Raw genomic sequence first — 25,503 nt, 5'->3', positions numbered from 1 at the left:
TTTCCTGTATTGAAAATGTCAATATATTTTTGTTGTATTTTCTATATTTCAATTGTAAAGGCACTTAAATTTCTCTATGACAAAGAAGTATTTGTTATTATAATTTTGGAAATTCAATAAAGAGTAAATGAAAAAAAACAAACAAACCTCAAACAAACTGTTTTAAATTTCTCAAACACCAATAAAATATTTCAAAACAGCAGACACATCAAACAGCATCCAAAAACTAATAAGGATAAAATAATTCACACTTTCCATACCTGGAAACTTTAGATTTCTAGACACTCAGATTGTCGTGGATTAGTGAGAGAGAGATGCATAAACTTTTCCTCTCTCTCATAGATATATATTTATATGCACATGCATACATATGCTCTTTTCCTCATGCACGCATGTTTCCTCTTACATACACCTGCTCGTTTCCTCTCACATACATTCTTACTAACACATGCTCACAGATGCTCCCTCCTACATATACATGTTCCCTCTTACATACACACAAACACACAAAAGATCCCTCTCTTTCTCACATATACATGCTGAGACACACACATGCTCAGGCACACATGAAGAGAATACCCTATGCTTCAATACCTCAACCTTTCCTGATATAAACGGAAGAGTTTACTGCTCAGAAATAACTTACTACTATTTAGACCTCTTATTCCATCATCCCTAGGGCTTGCATCTGTCTCAGTGCTCTTTCACACATACACACATGCTCCCTCTTTCACACACATGCCTCCTCTGAAACGCACATGCTCAGACACCCACACACATTCTGCTTCTGCTCAGACACACAAACATGCTCAGACACCCCACACACTGCACTTCTGTTCAGACACCCCCACACACTGCACTTCTGTTCAGACACCCACACACACACTCAGACACACACAGGTTTCCTCCTGCTCATACATACACTGTAGAACCAAGGCCTCTCCCAGCAGCCCGGCGGGGAGGGGGAGGGGGGGTTGGGAGCTGCCTGGTGACTTGTTTTTTTCCTTCTGGCTTCCTAGCACGTGGTCCTGCAGCTCATCCAGACCTTGCAGCTCTGCAACTCTTCGCTGCGCGGCAGGTTGGGAACTTCCACATGAGCTTATGGCTCCTTCTCTTCTTCTTGTGAGCGTCATATAATATTAAGGAAATGGATGTTTGTTGGTGTAATTTACAGCCAGTAGTGATTACCAACGATCCAACACATAATATCATTTCACCTACTGTTCACATATATAGTAGTCCTCCTCTTCTTCGCCACGCAGCAGACTGGGAACTGCTGAGCGGCCTTAGGGGCTCCTTCTTTTCTTCGCCACTCGGCAGATTGGGAACCGCCATGTGGCCCTAGGGCTCCTCTTATTCACTGCGCGGCCCTACAAATCTCTCATCTTTGCTGCGCAGTGGTTTGTGAACCACCGCATGTTCTTCCGCCACCTCATCTTCACTGTGTGGCGGGTTGGGGACCCTGCAAGTTCCCAACCACCACGCCACAGGGCCCTGCAAGTTCCTCCTCTTTGCCGCTGTGGCCTGCAGCTCCTCCTTTTCTTTGTGGGGCGGTGGCGCCAGCAGATGACTCAACTTGGTCAATGTCCTGAGGCAGCCGCCCCATCCAGGCTGCCCCCTGTGCAAGTGCATGGCTTGCACGGTGGGTTGCACCGGCCCTGTCCACACTGAAAAAGTTCAGGGACAGAATATGTCCATGGTAGGAACATGCATGTTATCCCAAACAAAGAATATCATGCACATTCCTGCCTCAGGAAATCTCCCATGTTACAGCCAAGCAACTCCCCTTGAATGACAGCACAATCACATCCCCACTGAATGACAGCACCACCGGCAAACCTCAACTCCTCTTTTCTAGTGACAGCACCCCTGGATGACAGCGGAATCCCATTTCTGATTAATAGCAAATGCCTGCCCCTCCCCCAGTCCCCTCTGAACCTCACCAGCAGGAAGCCCCAACTTCTCAATTGCCCTGCCGTCCCCTGGAATGAAGGCTTACCATTCCAGAGGGTCTTGTTCACATGCAGGACAGATGTCAGCTCCCTCCTGCCTGCATCTCTGCTGAACGATGTTGCTAGGGGTGCAATACCTCATCACATGAGTGGGGTGAAGCATTCCCAGCAATGCCATTCAACCAGCAATAGTAGGAAGGCCTCTTATTTCCCTACTTCCAGTGAAAAGCAGAACTGTTCAGAAAGGAAAAACCCCATTCCAAAGGGGGTAAGGGCAGGGTCAGGACTTCCTACTGGGGATGGTGCTGCCACTTAGGGTCAGAAGGATCTGGAGGATGACAAGTTGTCACTAAGTACATAGAGAAGAATTCCCCATGCTAACTGGCCTTTTCACTTCGAGCCAGTTAGCATAGAAGATTTCACCCAGCAGTGGGCCCAGTAAACAGTTCAACACCTAGTCTGATGTAAGCCTTAACCTTTCTGGCTTTACCAAGCCCATGCATTTTAATTACAGTTGAAGCTGACAGGAGCCCTCTGTCTCCTGCTTGCTAATTGTTTCCTGAGTTATGGGAAAGGAGTAAGGAACTTCTCCCATTTTAGGGGTCAGCCTATCATTTACTTGTCTATCCAGTCTTTTCGCTTGCTTTGGACTCATTTAAGCCAATTTTTGAAAATCTTTCTGTGAGAGCTGGTCCCCCTTGTTGCAGTGGATTGGAGTTTCCCTGTGTTCAAGCCTGGATCTGGGATAAGGAAGACCTGCAGTGTGCTCTCTCTCTTTCAGAGGATAGACCTGACAGTGACCTGATGCAGAAGAGTTATATTTTTGAAATAACTGTCTTTTTGCACCCTCTCCTCTGTTCAAGGCAAGGACGCGATATTCCACCCTTCCTGCTTCTTGATTGATTTTTCCCTTTTTTGGATTCAAAGACTATTTTTGTCTAACTTGGAACTGATGATCCTTGGAAACTGGGATTGAGTAACTAGTAGAGATGTGTAGGGGAAAAATATTTGTACTTTGTTCGTTTTCGGGAGGTTTTTTCCCTGTGAATTTCAGTTCACGGATTGCTCGATTCGTTTAATTTGTGAGAAAAAAACGAATCAAGCAATAACCCCTCCACCGAAAAATGTCCAAAAATTGAAAATGGGGGCACCTGCCTGCCTGCCAAGAAAAATGAGGAGCAGGATCCCCCCCCCCCCCCAGCCCATACTTACCCCGGTCTAGAAAAGATCTGCTGGTGAGGCTTAGGCCCAGGTCCAAGCCTCATTCTTGCATAGGCTGATGTTGTGGCAACCTACTGTGCTCTTGGCCTACACAAGGCCAACATCTTGACCAAACCTAGGCCTGATGCCTGGGCCTAGCCTGCAGGCTGGGTCCCAATGCTGGGGCTTTAGAATAGGCTAGAGCTTGGACTCAGGCCAGAGGTCAGGTACCGATGCTGGGACCTCGGCCCAGGCCCAGGCTCAACACCATGACTCGACGACCGAATTCTGATGCCTGGGCCTTGGCCTAGGCTGGGGCCCAGACCTAGGCCCAATGCCTTGAGTCAACCTGGAGCCTGGGTCCTGATGCCGAGCCCTCAGACTAGGCCAGAGCCCAGATCCAGGCCCAATGCCATGACCTGGCCCAGAGGCCAGGTCCTGATGCCGGAGCCTAGGCCCGGAGCTAGGTCTGACACCACGACCCGGCCCAGGGGCCAGGTTCTGACGCTGGAGCATAGACCCAGAGCTAGGCCTGATGCTGGGGCCTGGCCTAGAGGCTGGGTCCTCATGCCTGGGCCTCAGCCTCGGGTCCAGGCCCAGACCCAGAACCCAGGCCTCATGCTGCTCCCTCATCATCCTCTTCTTTCTTCTGATGCCACCTGCTGGGATTGCGGAGGAGTTAATTAACTCCAGTGCATTCATCCCACCCCATTCGGGGCCATCCTGAATGAAACGAATTGCCTTCATTTGTCATCTTTTTAAAATTCATTTCAAGTAAATGCACATCCCTAGTAACCAAATCATTGTAAGAGTGGAGTTTTTTCATCTTGAATGAAGTATGAAGGAATGCGGCTGCAGAAAAGGATCCCAGCCATTTACAATAAAGGAAGGAAACTAAAGAATACAGAGTAAAAGAAACAAGAACTTTGCTGCTGCTGTATGAAGTATTACACAAGGGGAGAGAAAGGTGCCCCCAAGCACTGTCTAAGCAGTTAACTGTTTCAAGAGGCTTTAGGAAGAGTATACATCTGGGTTAAATTCTAATAAATTATTGGGGTTGCTATTCTAACCACTTCAGTGGGGACAGTTAATGAGGCAATTAGGTTTGAATGAGGATTGAACTAAATTCAATCTGTTAAAGTTTGATAATCCGGAGTTACTGAGAAAGGGAAGGAAATTAAGTATTAAAGAAGTGCCTCCAGTGAAAATAGAGACTTTGCTAAAGAAGTGGTCACAAATTTATTAAATAAGAACATAAGAACATGCCATACTGGGTCAGACCAAGGGTCCATCAAGCCCAGCATCCTGTTTCCAACAGTGGCCAATCCAGGCCATAAGAACCTGGCAAGTACCCAAACACTAAGTCTATTCCATGTAACCATTGCTAATGGCAGTGGCTATTCTCTAAGTGAACTTAATAGCAGGTAATGGACTTCTCCTCAAAAAACTCATCCAATCCTTTTTTAAACACCACTATACTAACTGCACTAACCACATCCTCTGGCAACAAATTCCAGAGTTTAATTGTGCATTGAGTAAAAAAGAACTTTCTCCAATTAGTTTTAAATGTGCCCCATGCTAATTTCATGGAGTGCCCCCTAGTCTTTCTACTATCTGAAAGAGTAAATAACCGATTCACATCTACCCATTCTAGACCTCTCATGATTTTAAACACCTCTATCATATCCCCCCCTCAGTCGTCTCTTCTCCAAGCTGAAAAGTTCTAACCTCTTTAGTCTTTCCTCATAGGGGAGCTGTTCCATTCCCCTTATCATTTTGGTAGCCCTTCTCTGTACCTTCTCCATCACAATTATATCTTTTTTGAGATGCGGTGACCAGAATTGTACACAGTATTCAAGGTGCGGTCTCACCATGGAGCGATACAGAGGCATTATGACATTTTCCGTTTTATTCACCATTCCCTTTCTAATAATTCCCAACATTCTGTTTGCTTTTTTGACTGCCGCAGCACACTGAACCGACGATTTCAATGTGTTATCCACTATGACGCCTAGATCTCTTTCTTGGGTTGTAGCACCTAATATGGAACCCAACATTGTGTAATTATAGCATGGGTTATATTTCCCTATATGCATCACCTTGCACTTATCCACATTAAATTTCATCTGCTCTTTTTTATTGACTTTAACCAAGAAACAGACTGAATCTGTAAACACTATTCAGTTATTTAATCAACTATCAGTAAAGAAATTGGAAACCACCATCCTTCTCACACATGTTTACTGGATGCAGAGACAGTGTTAATTATCATTGCTGTGTACAGAGGACAGAAAAAGAGCTGTTCTTGCAAAAAGCAGGGTATAAGAACTATTGCTTGTCCCCACACTGGAATCCTGGAATTCAGAAATTAACACAATCTGGTGGAGTGAAGGAGAGACTGAGAGCCAGTGAAAAGATCAGTCCTGTCCAGGGCTTACATTTGCGTGAATGCTATTTTATAAACCTCAAACATACAAGTGCAAGTAATGGTATGTGAGTGAATTTGCTTGTTTAAAAAGGAGCGGGCCAGATGCAATACTGGGAGGGCCAATTTTTACGAGTATAAATTGATTTTCTATAATGTCCAAAAATGATGTGTGTAAGCCTGTTACTTGCGTATATTTACTTCTGCTAATTATCTGGTATAAGTGAGAATAAACGTCTTCACTGCCAAATACTGACAAGGTGAGGGCTCTGTGTAAACTGGGGGGAGTCAGGCTGAAGAACTGGGGGGGAGGGGTGTCTTAATGACCTAGAGACAGACTGGGCAAACTGGTGAGCTAATTGGTAAAACCGTTAAGTTCCTTCATGCGCGCATGTTACAAAATTTGTTGACTTAACACGTGTAAAATCCAACAAGTGCTAAGGAATATGTACAAGTTACATTTCCACATGTAAATGATTAAAATTTGCGCCACTTATTTAGATGAATTTTGACTTCGACGAGTAAGTGGCATACTAAGTAATATAGCCAAATCATTGTTAAAACACTACTTAACCAGCTATGTTGAAAATATGTGCCAATGATCTTTTAGATATGTGAGCATGTTGTTGGGTAGATTTAAGTGTATTTTATATAGCGTGTGGGCATTTGCATACACATAAATACATGAGCATGAGTGTACACACCCCCTATATATGTGTATCTGGGCATGTGCGCATGTTTAAAGTTATCTTTCCTGAACCCAACTTTCAAAATATTTGCACTATTGCTTTTGAGTTTGTAAGTGGATGCGTTTCAGTATGCTCGAATATTTCCAATGTAAGTGTCACGTGTCCTTTGGCCGATAGACTCCAAATCTCCGTCTCCAAGGTTCAGTCTGTTAGTTGGCTCTCTTGGACACTTGGAAACTCAAGTAGAAACAATTTATGGATTTTTCCCCCACAAGTCCCGAGATAGGATTTGAACTGTCCTGGATCTAGGTGCAAGGCAGATGTCTTCCCTGTTGAGCCACCCGGCCCAACCAGCAAAGGTTGACTTCCACAAGTTTGCCTTTATATCCTTTAACTTGGGTTTTTCCCAGTCACAGAAAACATCCAATTAATGTTCCATGTATTGTCATAAAGTTCAAAAGTCTGGTTCCATGGGCCTAACTGCCACCTCCCACTGTATCTCTGGAATATTCCACTTGTCCCTTCAGATACTGTTTTGAGAGACTGCCGGCGAGTGGTTGTATCTTTTTAGGCAGATAAATCCAGATAGTTAAAGTCTTTATCCACCGGCTCACCTTCCTGGAAGTCACGCCAGCCGTCTGTCTTTCATTTAAGCAGGAGCACCAAAGTTCCAGTCCTTTAGAGCAGCCGGTAGCACGGTCCTTCTCCTTCAGTCCCTAGCAGGAGACTGAAACTGCTGGGCTAGGGAGTCTCTCTTATACTCAGCAGACTCCTCCTCCTCTGCTAGGCGATTGGCTCGGAAAGACCCATCCTCAATTTGGCCCTCCCCTTGAAGCCAAGGATTGTTTTCCAGAACTCCACCCTTAACCTCCCACACCTGTGGTTCCTTTGTCTCTCTAGCATCCGGGGGAAGGAACCAGGGGACGTCCCTAGCTCAGTGTTGCTGTGTTTTCCTTCCCCCTTCTCTTGGATTTTTGGTTCCAGGATTTTAACTGACCTCTTGGGTTTGGGACATAGACCCCGTCACAGTAAGAAAGCACTTACTTTCCCTACCTATTTAGAAAATTACACATATGTATTTAGGCATAAAAAAAAACATAACATGTATGCATAATAACCGATTTGTATGTGGAGACAGATATTTTACAAAGTATGCATGCATATGGTTTTGAAAATATTTACTTGCGTGTGTATTTGAAATCAACAGTTCGTCGATACATCCCAGTTCACTCAGCCCATCTCCAGTTCACCTAGATGCTTTTGTACATTACCTTGAACCCCCACTTGCAGACAAATTTGATTCCACTTGCATTAGTCAATTAGCAGCTGAAAAATTGTACATATGTTTAATAATTTATATGCATATATCTCTTCTAAAACAGCAATTACCACATGTATTTCTTGATCCCCATTTTTCGCATCGGTAAAATGTCGTTAGCTGTACAACAAACTGTCACTCCAGTGTGACCGCCAAGTGGAAGGTGTCATTTGAAGAGGACGTCGGCTGGAAGAGGTCCCGGTGTCAGGCCTGGACCTTAGCAATAGGATCTAGTGTTTAGCCGGGGCTCTGGCATCGGTTTCTGGGCCTTGGACAGGCCCCAAAGTTGGGCATGGGTCTGGGCCTCTATGACAAGACCCGGTGTCCAGGCCAGGCCATGGCCTCAGCAACAGGATCTAGCCTTCGATGTTGGGTCTGACTTGGCCTAGACTGAGGCCTTGGTGATGGGACCCAGTCTCTAGCTGAGCCTTGGCATTGGGTCTGGACCTAGGCCGAGACTTTGGCATCTGGACCTGGCCTCTGGATTGAGTCCCAGTGTTAGGCCTAGGTCTCAGCCTGCCCCAGTATCAGTCCTAGGCCTAGGCCTAGGTGATAGCATCCATCAGAGCAGACTGGACTACAGCATGGATAGGGTAAGTGGGGCTACAGGTTTCTGGCCCCAGCAATTTTTAGGTAGTGGGTGAGATAAGATGCAGGGGGGCCTGGGCAGGTCCTATTTTGTTATTTTTTGTTTTGATTTTTTTTTTAATGTTCATTTCATTTCTGCAAAGGACAGAAATGAAATAAGCATTAAATGAAACAATAAGCAGGTGAGAAACCCCCCCCCCCCCCCAACACACAAAACAAAGAAAATCCTAACAAATTGTTTTTCTCTGCTCATCCTTAGAAAGTATTAAGAAGAACATTATCAGTAAATGTGAGAGATTGAGATCCTGTCCAAGATACTGTACCCTGGCTTAAGTGTGAGGTTCATTCTTGCCTTGTATGTGCAAGACAAACCCAATATAAATTCTGTATCTCCAGTTTTGTAAATATATAATCCAGCGCACCCTACTCCAGCGCACACACATCCTTTTAACAATGGATGCAGAATGGGATATTTTCCTTTATGCCTCACCATACAAAAACATTTGGCATCATTTAAGTAACAGAAACACAAACTTCCCCACTATCAGGCACATCATGAAATAATATAAAATCCTGCAAGAAACAAATCAAAACACTATTCAGTACCTGCAGAGCCTGAAAATAGATCTATTTCTTGTTTTTTTAACTCCCAGGGATTGCAATTGCTTTGTTTAGTCTACAAAGTCCATAACGTATTATTAGCTAGTAGACTAAAGAAAGGTATTATAATCCTTGTGGGTAACAGGAAATAGATCCGGTTTATGGGATCTGCTGGGTACTTGTGACCTATACTGGCCACTTCAAAGACAGGATGCTGGGCGCAATGAACCTTGGTCTGACCCACAAGGCAATTCTTGTGTTTTTATAGGATGGGGAAGATGAAGAGAGAGCATTGTCCCTATCCCTACTCAGGACCTGCTAACTTTCACCCCCCACACCCAAGCTTCTCTTTCTCTCTCATCCCAATCCTGCATGCCCTCTCTTATACATACTGACCCCCGATCATGTCATTTCTCCCAATCAGCTAGCCTTGCCTCCCACTCAACCTGCCCCCAACCATTTCTTCCTCATTAGACAGCCTGCCTGCAGACTAATTCCAAGCTGGCCAGCTAGCTTCCAGCTCTGAACTTCTCTCACAACCAGCCAGCCAATCAGCCTCAACCAATGCCAGCCAACCTTGAGCCTTGTCCCAGCCATCTCCAGCTTCAGACTGCCCAACCAGCTGCCAGCCAGTCTCCATCCTCAGATCCCTGCCCCCCCCCCCCCCCTTTTCTGCCTTGGTTTCCCTTCCCCAGTCAGTCTCTAGTCTCGGACCCAAGGGCAGCGCAAGGTAATCTGCTGCATGAGGCAAAGGAGACAGCTGTCCTCCCCCCTCCCCCCCTGGCATGGCACAGGGCAAATCACTCAGAGGGCCCATGGAGTCAGCCATAGAGTCTGGCCCTTTTAATGATTTGAAATGCTGTAAAAGAGGGAAAGCAGGGGTACGAGTTTCCAGCTGAGTAGCAGATAGAGTGTCAATGATAATGAAGCTGGTACCGCTGCCACACTTCAAGGAACCCTACCACCTGCCTCCCACGTTTCCCCAGCATTTTCCCTCTGGAGAAGTAAAAGATGGGTGAATGGTGGGGGTCTGTTTGTGGCATATTCTCTTTAGGTCAGTGCAAGGGTATTAGATGCCTTAGGCAAACTTTACAGTCTTGAGCCCCCTCCTTCCCCCTAGTCTTTCTATTATTCGAAAGAGTAAAAAACCATTCACATCTACCCGTTCTAGACCTCTCATGATTTTAAACACCTCTATCATATCTTTAAGTCTTTCCTCATAGGGGAGCTGTTCCATTCCCTTTATCATTTTGGGGTCTCACCATGGAGTGATACAGAGGCATTATGACATTTTCCGTTTTATTCACCATTCCCTTCCTAATAATTCCCAAAATTCTGTTTGTATTTTGACTGCTGCAGCACACTGAACCGGCGATTTCAATGTGCTACTACCCAAGAAAGAGATCTAGGCGTCATAGTGGCTAACACATTGAAATCGCCGGTTCAGTGTGCTGCGGCAGTCAAAAAAGCAAACAGAATGTTGGGAATTATTAGAAAGGGAATGGTGAATAAAAAGGAAAATGTCATAATGCCTCTGTATCGCTCCATGGTGAGACCGCACCTTGAATACTGTGTACAATTCTGGTCGCCGCATCTCAAAAAAGATATAATTGCAATGGAGAAGGTACAGAGAAGGGCAACCAAAATGATAAAGGGGATGGAACAGCTCCCCTATGAGGAAAGACTAAAGAGGTTAGGACTTTTCAGCTTGGAGAAGAGACGGCTGAGGGGGGATATGATAGAGGTGTTTAAAATCATGAGAGGTCTAGAACGGGTAGATGTGAATCAGATTTTTACTCTTTCAGATAATAGAAAGACTAGGGGGCAGTCCATGAAGTTAGCATCAGGCACATTTAAAACTAATCGGAGAAAGTTCTTTTTCACTCAACGCACAATTAAACTCTGGGATTTGTTGCCAGAAGATGTGGTTAGTGCATTTAGTATAGCTGTGTTTAAAAAAAGGATTGGATAAGTTCTTGGAGGAGAAGTCCATTACCTGCTATTAATTAAGTTGACTTAGATAATAACCACCGATATTACTAGCAATAGTAACAAGGAATAGACTTAGTTTTTGGGTACTTGCCAGGTTCTTATGGCCTGTATTGGCCACTGTTGGAAACAGGATGCTGGGCATGATGGACCCTTGGTCTGACCCAGTATGGCATGTTCTTTTGTTCTTATCCACTTTGACGCCTAGATCTCTTTCTTGGGTGGTAGCACCTAATATAGAACCTAACATTGTGTAACTATAGCATGGGTTATTTTTCCCTATATGCATCACCTTGCACTTATCCACATTAAATATCATCTGCCATTTTGATGCCCAATTTTCCAGTCTCACAAGGTCTTCCTGCAATTTATCACAATCTGCCTGTGATTTAACTACTCTGGACAATTTTGTATCATCTGCAAATTTGATTACCTCACTCGTCGTATTTCTTTCCAGATCATTTATAAATATATTGAAAAGTAAGGGGTCCCAATACTGATCCCTGAGGCACTCCACTGCCCACTCCCTTCCACTGAGAAAATTGTCCATTTAATCCTACTTTCTGTTTCCTGTCTTTTAGCCAGTTTGTAATCCACAAAAGGACATTGCCACCTATACCATGACTTATATTGCCTTTTTCTGCAATGCATGAGGCTGAGATCTCCTGAAGCTGTACTTCTGTTCACTCCATGAGTTGGGCTATTTCCTGTGACACCTACTGGCTCTTGATTCTTCCCCGTCGTTTAATGTAAGCAACTGTCATCGCATTATCTGACATTATTCAGATCTCTCGATCCTGCAATTAATCGATGAATTGGGAGCATGACAATCAAACGGCATGAGCTTCCAGCAAATTGATGCTCCAGAGGTACTCCTCTGTACTCCAGCATCCCTGCACTTTCAACTCCTGACAGTATGTCTCCCAATTCTGGAGGCTTCTATCCATCTTGTGTAGTAGCCAGTCTGGTATTCGTAGGAGAACGCCCCTCACTAGATGATGCACCTGCAACTACCACTGCAGTCGGATGCAGATTTCCACTGTTAACTGAAATTGTATGAAGTAGTTCTGAAACGGAGGACTCCAATGCATAAGCAATGTGTGCTGAAGAGGACGCAATGTGCCCTTGCTCACAGAACCAACCCTTGTATGGCTGCCATCAACCCACATTCTTGTAAATAAACTATTCTGCCGAGCGAATCGTTTCTGTCAATAGTCGCAACTACGCCATCAGTTCTGAATGAGGTCGCCCGACAGGGACACCTGACTTGCTTCATGTAGAAAATGAACACCTAGATACTCCATTGTCTGGGATGGTTGCAAATTGCTCTTGGCCAAGTTCACCACCCAACCTAGTTCCTACAGCACAGAGATCACCTTGCGTGGGGGCCTGAAAATTCTCTTTCATAGCTCTTGGTCCTTCATTTTCTCTCTCTCTATTTTCCACCATTTGCTGGAAATGGAGAATATTGGTGGGCTGATGCCAGTACAGGGATATATATATACCGTGATGTCAGCATTGCTCTGTCTCCAACTGTTAGTTCAGATGCATAACCCACTGGTGTGCATTAACCTGTCCGAATGCTAAGAAACTCACATTCAAAAAAGATATTAAATGCAAGCACTCAAACACTATCAACTCTATTAATGAAAAGGCAACATTGTATACTATTAAACCAGGTCCTAAAACATTAATACACCTCCTATTAGGAAAACAGAACAAGCCAGACTACTATAGATCTTAATGACCCTCTCACAGATCATTAAGCTCAGCAAACAAGGGGCTTCTGCACATCCCTTTAATAAACACTGCCCACTTGGCCTTAGTCCGAAACAGAGTTATTTCCATTGCAGGGCCAAGCGTTTGGAATACTATGCCAGCAGATTTAAGATTGGAGACAGAGCTAAAAAAAATTTAAGAAAGGACTGAAGACGTGGCTCCTCGAGCAAGCCTTTATGGATAGTCTACAAACAAATCATTAATTTGAGAATTAACCATTCCTGATTTGTCACAATGTATATTTCTTTTAATGTTAAATTGTTTTATGCCTCTTTTAAGAGTACTAACTGCTGTTCCTTGCAATGTATTTCATTGAATGCTTTAAGGTCTTTGTACAGCACTGTGATGTAAACACGAACGACGGTATATAAAATCTTTTAAATAAAAAAAATAAAAAAAGATCTCTACACAGAAACTACATGCCAGCAGATGAAGTCACACATGCAGAATATAGCTAGACTCTCTCCAAATACAGAATAAAGTGACCATAAACTATAAACAGGAATGTGCTGACAAAACTGAATTGGAAGCTGTAAGAAGCCAGATTCTGTAGACAAAAATATCATTATTCCTCATAAAACAATAATAAAATCAAGAAATATAAAACATCAATCATAATAGTAAAACTATACTAATAGAAAGAATAGGTATTTCAAAACAGCTGATGAACAGATCATTCGATAATTAAACAAGAAAATTGTTAAAAATTCTCAAAAACCAATAAAATATTTCAAAATAGACATCAAATATCTGGGATCTTTTGATTTCCAGTTACCCTGAGATTGGGGGGGGGGGGGGGCGCACACACTTTATACTTTCACACACACACAATTCCACACTCCCTCTTCTCTTATACACACTCATGCTCTCACACACATACACAGGCTCTCTGTCCCTTACAACCCCCTTCTCTCTCACGCATATTCACATTGGGGTAGATTTTCAAACCAGCGTGTGAGCGTAGATGTGTGCGCGCTGCCTGGCGTGCACATGTGCACGCCCGATTTTATAACTTTCTCTCGAAAGTTATAAAATCAGGGGTCGGCGCGTACAATGGGGGGCACACTAGGGCACCTTGTGCGCACCGAGCCATGATGCATTCTCCCGTTCCCTCCTAGGCCGCGTGGCCTTGGAGGGAACGGGAGAATGCATCATGGCTCGGTGCGCACAAGGTGCCCTAGTGTGCACCCCCTTGTGCGCGCCGACCCCTGATTTTATAACTTGCGAGAGAAAGTTATAAAATCGGGCGTGCACGTGTGCACGCCAGGCAGCGCGCACACATCTACGCTCACACGCTGGTGTGAGCGTAGATGTGTGCGCGCTCCCCAACCTACCCCCTCCCCCTCCCCCAACCCACCTTCCCTTCCCCCCTCCCTACCCCCTCCCCCAACTCACCTTCCCTTCCCCCCACCTTTTCCTCTCTTTTATTTCCAAACTTGCCCTGGGGCTGAAGTAAGTTGCGCGTGCCAGCCGACTGCACGTGATCCCCAGCACAGCAGCAAATGGCTGCTGTGCCAGTAGCCTCTGACCCCGCCCCACCTCCGGACCGCCCCTTTAGTAAAGCCCCGGGACTTAGACACATCCCGGGGCTTTACGTGCATCGCCGGGCCTTTATAAAATAGGCCTGGTGCGTGTAGGGATTTTAAAATCATCCCCATTATGTTTCACACACACCCACACTCACACATACAGACACATACACAGAGGCTTCTCTCATACACCGTCTCTCCCACACATACATTTTATCTCTCACATATGCATAAAGGCTCTCTCTCACACATATATGCATGCAGACACTCATTCACACATTCTCTCACACAAACATACAGATATGTATACAGGCTCTCTTACATACACACGCAAATATGCACATAGGCTTTCTCACAACACACATACAATTGGTATGGATCAAGAATGAACTAAACAATGGAGGAAGAGTTACAAATTCATAGATTTATTGAAAAGCCAAACATGTAAATGGATTGGATTACACAAGAAGTTGTAAATAGTCATTTTCACTATTCAGTCATCAATTGTCAATAGAGCTAAGCTGAAAACCACAATCAGTTTTCAGCATAATTATTACAGCTGAATATAAAGACTGTCTTAACAACACTCAGGGCCTTGGAGAGAAGTCTCTCCCCTCTTCCCAACTAGGGATTCTTAAACTCAGAAAAGGACTTAAGAACTGCATGGGGCTTTTGAATATCTTAAGCCCTTGGAATTAAGGGTGGCTCGTGGGCTTCTCAGTGAGGACCTTGCAATTCCCTGTTTTTTCTTGACTCCACTAATTCATGCCTATTTCATTTCTCCATATTCTCCTCAAGATGACAGCCAATCAGACAATCCAAGTTTGTGGAACTAAACTGTTATCCAAGTATTTTTTCCTAATTCTTAACCATAAGAATGACACCTGCTTCCTCATGGTGATATTTTAAAAGATGAATAGTGCAGCTGCAGGGCCAAATATTTAACTTAAAATCAGCTGCGCGCACACACACACACACATTTACAGGGCAACAGCCTCACGTGCATAAGTGTGCCTGCAGCTATTGTGACATCCTGGTTTCACAGCAGTAATGCAAAATACCAATTTGAAAGAGCTGCATTTTGCAATTCCACCACTTTCTCTGGGGGGATTTTGCTCCCCCTGTGCCAGACTCTGAAACAAGCACTAAGTGTCTAAGCATAGTACACGGTTTCTCCTTTTTTATTTTTTTAAAGAACAAATCCCACTCTATGGTGACTTCTTAGTTGTAACTTGCAACTAGTAACAGACAGGATGCTAAGCCAGACACACTTTTTTTTTTTAATTTTTAATCTGCTTCCAGGATAAGGATGCCAGAAAACATTTGCCAAAACATGGTCGATTTTCCAATAAAGAGCAAGTTCTTTAAATGTGTGTGTTGTCAGGCAAAACATTGTTTAGTATTACTGATTTGATTTTTTTTCAATGACAAACATGCACAGTTTTGTCAAACATTACGTAAATGTTCAAACACAAATATATTTTCCAAGAAAAGCAAAAAGTGAACTGGAGAAAGAAAAATTCATAACTGGACAGAATAGGCGTAAGAAAAGAAATCCTCTGAGGTTCCTCTAGAAAGTTTATTTCTCGGTATGAGACCTTTTGCTGTCAAATACTTTATATATTGCATAAGGTTAAGCACTGGGGTAGCTATAGATACAATTGTTCTGCTATGTTTATGGTTTATGAAATCTGCACATCTTGATCAGGAAACACGTATTTTAAAAGATATTTATTTCAAAGTGCCTGTGGGATTTAGCAAATTATTTTTTATATATAATGAATGCACATGAATTTTTTAGGTCTTGTCATAAAAGCATTTGTCTTTGTTTAAAGCATTTGCAAAGAGAATGTTGCTTTATGAAAACATGTTTGATAACCTATTCTAAAGTTGGTTGAAATGCATACTTTGCTCAGTGTTACTTGGCAAGATAAGTACCTTGCTGCTTACATTTGTATTTCTAAAATAAAGATGAAAAGTTATGAAAGATGGATTTTTTAAACAATGTTTCTTTCTATTTTTTTGGTTATATTTTTTTTAAGCTTTTGTTTCATATGGAATTAATTAATTAGATTTTTGGTGTATGTAATATATTGAAAAAGGAGCGGGTTGGTGGTTCGTATAATGGGCTGGGAACCAGGAGGCCAGAGTTTATATCCCGTGTCTATCACTGACACTTTCTGTAACCATGACCTTGGGCGGCTGCCTCAGATTGTAAACCCTTTGGGGTAGGGGTTCACTGCATCTCCATGTATTTTGTTCTGCATCATCATACAAATAAAAGACAATATAGTCCCGTGTGATATAAATGTCCATTCATTTATTTACATCTATCTTTCTATGACAGGGTGGACAATTCCAGTCTTCGAGGGCTACCAGTCAGATTTTCAGAATATCTCTAACTGTTCCTATAGCAACCAGGGCAGGAGAGAACTTGGCAAAGTTGAAAAAAAAGAAAAGAAAAAACAAAGACAAAAGAATGGTTGGGACCAAAATATACATTTGTTGCCTAGACAAAATTTACCTGGACAAAAGGAGGTAGTGCTGGGGCATTCCCAATGTGCAATTTTACTTTGTCCGGGGATAGTGCTGATATTCAGTGCTGACTGGACAAAGGGTAACTCTGTTCAGACAAACAGCTGTCCTAAAGTTACCCAGACCACTTTTGTCCACGAAACGTTAGACTGGATAGGCATTTGGCATGGATTTGAGCGGAATATCTGGGTAAAGTTACCTGAACAGCGTTGGCTGGGTAACTTCATCTGGCGACCACCGGCAGGATATGGACCTCAGTAAAGTCTTTCCCTGTTCAATAAAATACCCTGTGGTTGCAAATGAAGATCTGCTTTGTTTTCAAAATGTTCATTTTTGGTGTGTTCGTATACTTTTTATTGAATTCACAAGAATTAACACAAATTCCATTTTGTGAACATAGCATTAACTACTGGCTGCTTGATTTTGTGCATTTTTTTTTCAAAAGCACTTTTCATGTTTTTTTCTGACTCTCACACTTTTCACGATGGAAAAATGGAGGCATAGGAATATTGATATTAGCAAAATAGACTGCTTCATGATGGTGCGTCTAATTATGAATTTTATGATTACCCCATAAAGATAATATATTGCTAATATTGAATATTATCATTCCTAACCATTCCTTTGCATGCATTGTTTTGTTGTGCGTTTGGTACTTCCCACAACCATGAGAAAAATACCAGGAATGGGAATCCCCTTTTGGGCTGTTAGTCCGCTTATCCTTTTTCTGCTGTGTGTTGGTATCTCTGGGGTGCCCAGGGTGTTTTTGCTACTGCCATGAACTATCTGGAGCACTTTTCTTGCCATCCAAATGGCTCTTACAACTGAAATGTGACATTTTTATACTGCATCAAGGATTTTCTATTATTTAGTGCACCTGGCTTGGAGCAATGTTCCTGATCCAGTGCAGCGAGTTTGAAGACTGCATTAGTTTGGCATATACTGGATCCATCAGGATATGGCTTATATACTGTGAAAGCCGGGGCCTGCAAATGAAGTCTGGGTCTTCTGCGGGGCAGTACACAACTCTGCCACTGAGCCAACACAAAGTAAATTATGAACCGAGGTGATGTTTAACAGATAAATACATAATTTAACCCCTTCCCCCTAGATTTATCAGATTTGCTAGCTCATACCTACCTGTGCCTTTTATTCTTGAACCATCTGAGGCAGTGCAAATTGATTAGGGGTATCCTGAAAACTAGACTGGTTTGTGGCCCTAGAGGATTACAGTCTGACAGCCCTGCAATAAACACAAGAATTTGTGGTCTATCCATGGCACAGCAATATTACTAACAGTTGATTTTTTCTCACTTTTTTAAATTAGAATATGTCTCTCCTTCCCCTGTTCCAACGCATTTTCAGGTTGACTGCCACTGCTTACCATTTCTATTTGCTTTTCCTTCTTCCTATTCCTGGAAAATCCTATGGTTTAGCATCTTTAGAACATAAGATATGTCATTCTATGTCAGACCACAGTCCAGCAAAACCCAGCATCTTGGCTCTGACAGTGGCCAGTCTGGGTCACAACTATGAAAAAAGATCCCAAAAATTGCAGATCTATTTCTTGTTACTCACTCCCAAGCTTATCCGGCTAAAAATGTTCTATGGACTTTTCCTCCAGGAACCTCTTTTAAAACTTGATGTGCTTTTATTGCCTTGACCACATCCACTTTGGCAACAGATTTCACAGCTCGATTGCGTGTTCAGTGAACAAGGACTTTCTACGGTTTGCTTTAAATCTGCTTGGTTGAACATTTCTTGGAGTGTCCCCTTGTTTCAGTATTATTTGAGAAGTTAAATAACCATCCTTGATTTACCCCTTTCACCTCACTCATGATTTTATAAACTTCTATCACAATCCCCTCTCTGCCGCCTCTTTTCTAAGCCGAGGGGCCCTAACCTGCGTAGCCTCTTTTCATAGTGCAGCCATTCCATCCTCTTTATGATTTTTGCTGCCTTTCTCTGCACCTTCTCTAGTTCACCTAGGTCTTTTTATAGATGAAGTGACCAGAACTGCAAGGTATGGTCACATCATGGCTCGATACAAAGGCAATATGATAGTTTCCGTTTTATTCTCCATTCCTTTTTGGATCATTTCAAGCATTCTATTTGCTTTTTTGAATGATGCTGTACACTAAGCTGAGAATTTCAGTATATTGTTCCAAGGACCCCAATTCCATGATCCTGTTCCTGGGCTTTATATACCTGGGCTTTATATACCTATCTAGCTGGGATTATTTTTTCCTATGTGCAACCTTTGCACCTTTCAACTTTTTGCACTTTTTCAGCACTTCAAAGTGGATTACATTCAGGTACTGTAGGTATTTCCCTATCCCCAGAGAGCTTACAATCTAAGTTTGTACCTGAGGCAATGGAGGGTGTAAAGTGACTTGCCCAAGGTCACAAGGAGCAACAGCAGGACTCAAACCCTGGTCTCCTGGTTCATAGTCCACTGCTCTAACCACTAGACTACTCCTCCATTCTGCCATTCAGATGTTTAGTCTCTTAGTTTCACAAGGTCTTTCTGCAATTCCTCACAATCTGTTGCTGTTTTAAACAATTGAATAATTTCATGTCATCTGCAGATTTGATCATTTCACTCATTATTCCCTTTTCCAGATCATTTATGAATATGTTAGAAAGCACAGGTCCCACTACAGATCCCTGTAGTACTTCACTAATGAAAACTGACCATTTAATTCTATTTTCTGTTTCCTGTCTTTTAACCAGTTACCAATCCACAATAGGACACTGCATCCTATCTCATGACTTTTTAATTTCCTGAGAAATCTCTCACAGGAATCTCTCAGAAATCTCTCAAGTGCCTTCTGAAAATCAAAATATACTATATCAACTGGCTCACTTTTAGCTATGTTTATTTACACCTACAAAATATCTAATAGATTTGCAATGCAAGACTTACCGTTCCTAAATCCATATTGACTCTTTCCCATTATGCCATATGGCCATGTGATGCCCTTGGAGTGGTCTAAGACAGGAGAAGGTCGGAGAACAGACCAAGCTGGAGTCTGTTCTGCTTTTCAACAGTTTAATTACAACAGTTTAATTACAAAGGTTCAGCAAGACAGAATCAAAATGGCTGCTTACCTCAGCAGACTGACAATGCAAGAACAGTTTTTCCAAAAGAGCACAGCACTCCATTACAGCTTCCTTCTTCTCCCTGGGGCCTCACCTTTGTATCCCTTACCTCAGGGAAACGCCCCCACCCGAAGATCCTTTTCCTGCCTGTCTTAAGGTGGACCAGGCCAGATAGCTGGAGCCAGTCCGTTAAGGCAGTCTGGGGCTTTCTATCATATACTCTATCACAGGTCAGTAATTTAGTTTTAAGAATAGCTTCCACCATTCTTCCTGGCACTGATGTTAGGTTCACTGGTCTACAGTTTCCTAGATCTTCCCAGAAGCCCTGTCTGAAAATTAGTGTTACAATGGCCACCCTGTGGTCTTCAGGAACTGTGGCTGTTTTAGATGATGAGTTACAGATTATTAGTCAGGTTTGCTGTTTATGTTGGACTCTGGGGTGAATACCATCTGGTCCTGGTGATTGTTAGTTTGATCTATTACATCTTCCATTATCACAGAGTTTATTTTAGTTGCTCAGAATCATCACCATCTTGATTTTGTTCAAATTAACATTTTTTCACAAGTAGGAATAAACTTTTTACTAGTATAAGGGAAAAAAATTGACCATTTATTTCTAACAATGGTCTCTTCCTCTCTTCTAGCTTTACCCAAAACCTCACCCATTTCATTAAAAATTAGTTGTAAAATTAATACTAGATAGATTCTTCACAATATCAACTTGCCCATTTTGTGGCAATAATAACAATAGTAATAACAACAATAATAAGTTACTAATATTTATCTTGGTTTCCTATTCTTTCTGCTTTCCTCCTATAACTCTGTCATTGCTCTAATATATTTAAATTGTCATGTTTTCATAGTGTGTGGAAAGAAAATATGTGTAATTTCTTTTATGGCCATCTCCTCTATCCTTTAATATTCCCTTCCTCAAAGTTTATGTTTCAGTTCTGTGTTTATGTTTAAATGTATCAGCGTGGTCTGCACAGGGTTCTGATACAGATCACCACAGCAGCGACCTAATTTATACTGCATCATAATGATGAGAAGAGAAGGAGTTTTCAAAAAAAACTTTTGAGTGCTAATATAAACTGACATGAAAATCAAGATCTTAACTGGTTTCTCTGAACTAACCAGCATATTGTGTAAAGATATGTATCCATAGTACTGCTGCCTTACCTTGAAATTCATAGAAGAGGCAGTCTCAAAAACCAAGGCTCAGCAGGCAATTTGCAACAAGGAACTGAATAAGCATTAACTGAAGAGAATGAAATCATTGCGAAATCTTGTAGCTTAATAATTACTGGGGCGTACAAATGGTAATTCAATTAGTAAGCCCAGTAAATTATAAATAGGTCGCAATTTTAAAATTAGACATACACCATAAAATAATCAAAGTAGAAAGGTGTAGTCATCAGTCCAACTGCTACTGATGAACTCCACGTTAATTTTTATGCAGTTTTCATCTTAATTCATTCCTTGTGGAAATGTAGTAAATGTATTCATGACTCTCACTGGAAGAAAATGTATAATTGTCAACATTTGCCCTATCCTATATTTTTTTTAAAGTTTTTTGTCCCTTTAGTTTCCTCTGCTGCGTTGTACTTTCAGGATCACAAGCCTTCATTTGCAACTACTGGGGAATTCCCCCCCCCCCCCCCTTATTTTATATCCCACCCCTCAATATACCTAGCCTAGTCGCTGCAGCGACAGTCCTGGACCAAAGCCCTGTAAACATGGACCCTGAAACTGGCCAATAGCTGTCGCCCTAATGCAATGGCCATGACTCCTTCCCCATCAGGCTCTTTCTCCAGCAACTCCACCCCCTAGCTGACTCAGGGAGCAAAAAACCTGCCTCAGGGTTCAAACTGGGGAACCTCTGCAGCACTAACATTGAGCCATTGGGCCAATCCACCTCTATCCCATTTAAAAGTTTACAGGTAAAGGACAGAGTACATTTGTTGAACAAAAAGGATACGAAAACAGCTGCCTCTGTTGGAAGATTTCATAGGGAAATTTCCCTGCTAAACACCGTTTCCCTTCCACAAATTAAAAGACTGCACATTTGTACTTTTAATTTTCCTTAAAAATATGGGAAGTCTATTGTACTACATTTCTGGTCCCAGTCTTCAAAGTCAGTTTTTCTCCTTCAGTCTAATCTGACATCTTTTTTCAACCATTTTTTGTTTTACTTTTTCCTTTTCACCCCTGTACTACAGTTCTGTTTGCTTTAGATTGTGAGAAACTCCAGTTCCGTGTTGGGAGTATCTAAAAGGAAATTAGGATAATGATAGACCATTAAAAAAAAAAACAAACTGACCATCTAAGTTAAGATGAATTTTAGCTGAATCTAGCTGGCTAGATTTTTGGCTGAAATCACCCTAAATCTAAACAACTAAAATGTATCAGCCTAGAAGTAGGCAGTCAGCCTTGGCTAAAAATGGCCACCAAATTTAACTCTGAAATGGCACTTAAAAATGCTGGGTCCTCCTCCAGCTCCCCTGCCCACATCCTTCCTCCCTCCAAGGCATTTGCTTAAAGTGGTGCCTGGGAGCAACTCCCCAACTTCCCTTCATCCCGCATTTTAAAAGTTGCTTGTGACAGGTAATGGGAGTGGAAGGGATGGACAGCTAGTCACCCCTCCCTCCCCAGCACCCTCCTCCCTCCCAGATGCTTTAAACATTTGCTCCAGGATAGCCACCTGTATTCCCTCCCATGCATAAACACACAACCGTCTTCCAGAGCCCTTTCTCACACCCACCTGAAGCTCTGAGTAACTTACAATGCCAAGCCAGAAAGTTAGTCTTGTGACTTTATATCCCGCACTGTTTTGACTTTTAACAAATGCTACAAGGCATAGAGGGGTGACATTAAATGGGTGGTTACCTCCTTCACTTTAAAATACTGCCATGGGAGGCGACATGTCTTATTCAATTGTACAGAGGGATGGAGTATGAGGAATATGTGGGCAACCAGATTTAGGGTTGCTCTGGCAGTACCTAGACTTGGCCGCTCAAGTTAGGTATCAAGTGCTGAAAATAGGCACTAGGCACCTTACGTCTTTCTCCTGACTCACCCTGTCCCTGATGAAAAATAGACACCTAAATTTAAGGGCTTAGCAAGGGAAATTTTCAATTAAGCACAAGTATTATCAGATTGTTAATTTATCCATTAGCTCACCCTTTTGCTGTAACCCTAACTCCTCATCTTCCCCTCCCTTTTCACCATTATCTCTTTATTCAAACAATTTCTTTTTCTTTTGCTACCAGTTACACAGGTTGATCAGTTATTTTATTTTTAACTAGTTTATATTTTATAACCCTACCCCAGTTGATGTAATTCCTGTTCTATGTAATGGTATTACAAACAGTTATATCACTGTAAGCCGATGTAGAATGTTTCGCTGTAAACCGATGTGATATGCATTCTTACATGAAGGTCGGTATAAAAAAGTTCTAAATAAATAAATAAATAAATAAATAAATAAAAGTAGAAGCCTAACTTCTTAAGTTAAGTGCCTAGAAGTTTTGTATATTGATCTCTAAGTATACATGTGGACTTAGCCTTGCTTCTTCTTTTTAACTCTTCCCATTGGAATTTCAGAAATATGCACAAAGCAGCTGATTTAGCACAAGTTAGAAAATTGTGAGTAGTCATGCCAAGCAATGGTACTACTGCTCAAAGTTTCAAACTTGTAATAAGTGAATACTTTTGAGTTTATGCTGCCATGTGTCCAATAAATGAGTGACCTAGTTTCCTTATATTTTTTCCATCATTGGCAGTGGGAGGGATTTTTTACATTCTTGATATACTCCTCTTCTTACTGTAACCCCATTTTTTACGGGCGGCTTCAGTGGGTTCTAAATGTCCATAGAGCATGCTCAGAGATTAGAAGGTAGGTGGTATTGGAATGAGTAAGGAGCTTCCGTGGTTTGGTCATTACCTCACTCTAAGAGGAGTGATCAAGAGTATGAGGAATTGTTGCTGTTGATTTTTGCCATCAACCAGGTGGATTGATCAAGAGGACAGAAGTTGGTTGCAGTGGTTTGGATTCTGACCAGTGTGAAAGAAAGGGAGACCCCTGGTATCCAGATGGACTTGGCTCATTTATCTTTTTGCCTAGCTACAAGTCAGAAAGCATTGTCTTGCTGGGCCTGCCCTACCTTTGCTGCTGACCCTTGCTCTCTAGCAAGTGTTTGGACCAAGTGTTTGGAATGAGTCACCTGTTTCTGTGCCTTCCCCTGCAGGTTTGCCTCTTTGTTGCTGTTGTCCTATTGCTGCTTCCTGCTAGTCCCATTCTTGGCCAGGCCCCCAATGATGTCAAGAATGAGCTCTTATTAGAGACTTGTGGTGATGCCAGAGACTCTGTGTGTCAGAGGGGCACGCACCTCAGTTGTGCAACTAAGGAGCATGCTCCTTTGTGCATGCCTTTGTGCGTTCCATTAGCAATCTTGAGGTTATTATAGGGGTTGCTTATTTAATGAAACATTTGGTAGGAGTTAGGAATATATTGCTGCTATATTCCCTCAACTGGGTTTTCACAGAATGTTATATTTAATTTATCTTTAATGTTTTTTTTTTAAAATTAGCTGCTATACGATGGCGTCCTTTATCCTGGTTATTATAGGTCATGGTAGGTAAAGTCAACATCATTTGAAAACTAGGAGAAGGGCCCCCGGGGCCCTCACTATTACAGGTAGAATACAAGTCCACATATCTATTAGAGAGTCAGAGCAGTTGCTCGTTGTCATTTTTCTAAGTGAACGGTCAATCAATCTGCTGTAAAATTCCAGTCTTAGATTTCATAAAGGACCATTCCCCTGATATAGTGTAACTGAATCGTGGTTTACATCCATGGATATGGTTTTATTAAATCAGCTTTGATTACCAGGATATTAAATTTTCTCCAAGTTTCGGGTAAACAAAAGAGGTGAAGGTCTTTTAATTGTAGCTTAGAACTCACTTGGCCTATCTGAAGTTTCTACAGAAGATATACTTCCTTTGGAACTACTTTTGTTGATGTCTTCATTAAAATGGGGCATTTGTTTAATATACTGCCCCCGCCCCCCCAGGCTATTTATTAGACATCTTGGATTTCCTGGATTTTTTTTAAATTAGTTATTAAAGTAGATTTAAAAAGCACAATTGTTTTAGGAGATTTTAACACTCATATGGATTCTAGCCCTTTATCACTGAGTAGTGATTTTTTTATTAACATCTATGGATAGTCACAACTCACACATTTGCCCATGTATAAATTCAGATATATTTTAGATTTGATTTTTGTATGGAAGGATTGGCCTATGGGGGGGGGGGGGGGGGGGGCAGCCACTTAGTTCTGCTTCCCTATTCCCTGGTCAGATCACTATTTAATTCATCATAATTTAAAAGTTCATGGGAGAATGGCTGCAGGTTTTTGGCCTCCATCAGGGATGCCGAGGTGCCTTCATATGGAAGTGATGAGTTAAGAGAGTTTTGGCTACTGAAGTTGATCAACTTGACAGATTATGGAGTACAGAGGCTAGTGGATTTATGGTAGTTTTCTCTCCATTTCTCCCTAAATATTTTGGCCCCCATGAAAACTGTTTTCTTGCCGACAGCATCATGCTCCCTTGTTTTCCAAACAGGTTTGGGCTCTGAAAAGGAAGAGAAGAGTATTTGTGGCAGAAATATAGATCCCCAAGTTATTTAGAGCACTACAAACTAAGCTTCTTGTCTAAGATACCTTAGATTGGATTAAGAAAGAACATTTCTTAAAGTGTAATGCTGCTGCAGCTTCTCAGCCAAGAGAATTATT

At 42.2% G+C, this 25,503-nt stretch overlaps 1 protein-coding gene across 2 annotated transcripts in view; it reads right to left on the bottom strand.

The window, feature by feature from the left end:
* The window catches only part of CDK14 (cyclin dependent kinase 14), a 1,214,920-nt gene that overhangs the window by 115,843 nt on the left and 1,073,574 nt on the right, over positions 1 to 25,503 (bottom strand). The window lies entirely within an intron of this gene.

The sequence above is a fragment of the Rhinatrema bivittatum genome, chromosome 2 (assembly GCF_901001135.1).
Source record: "Rhinatrema bivittatum chromosome 2, aRhiBiv1.1, whole genome shotgun sequence".
NCBI lineage: Eukaryota > Metazoa > Chordata > Amphibia > Gymnophiona > Rhinatrematidae > Rhinatrema > Rhinatrema bivittatum.
This window is presented reverse-complemented; position numbering and strand designations above follow the sequence as displayed.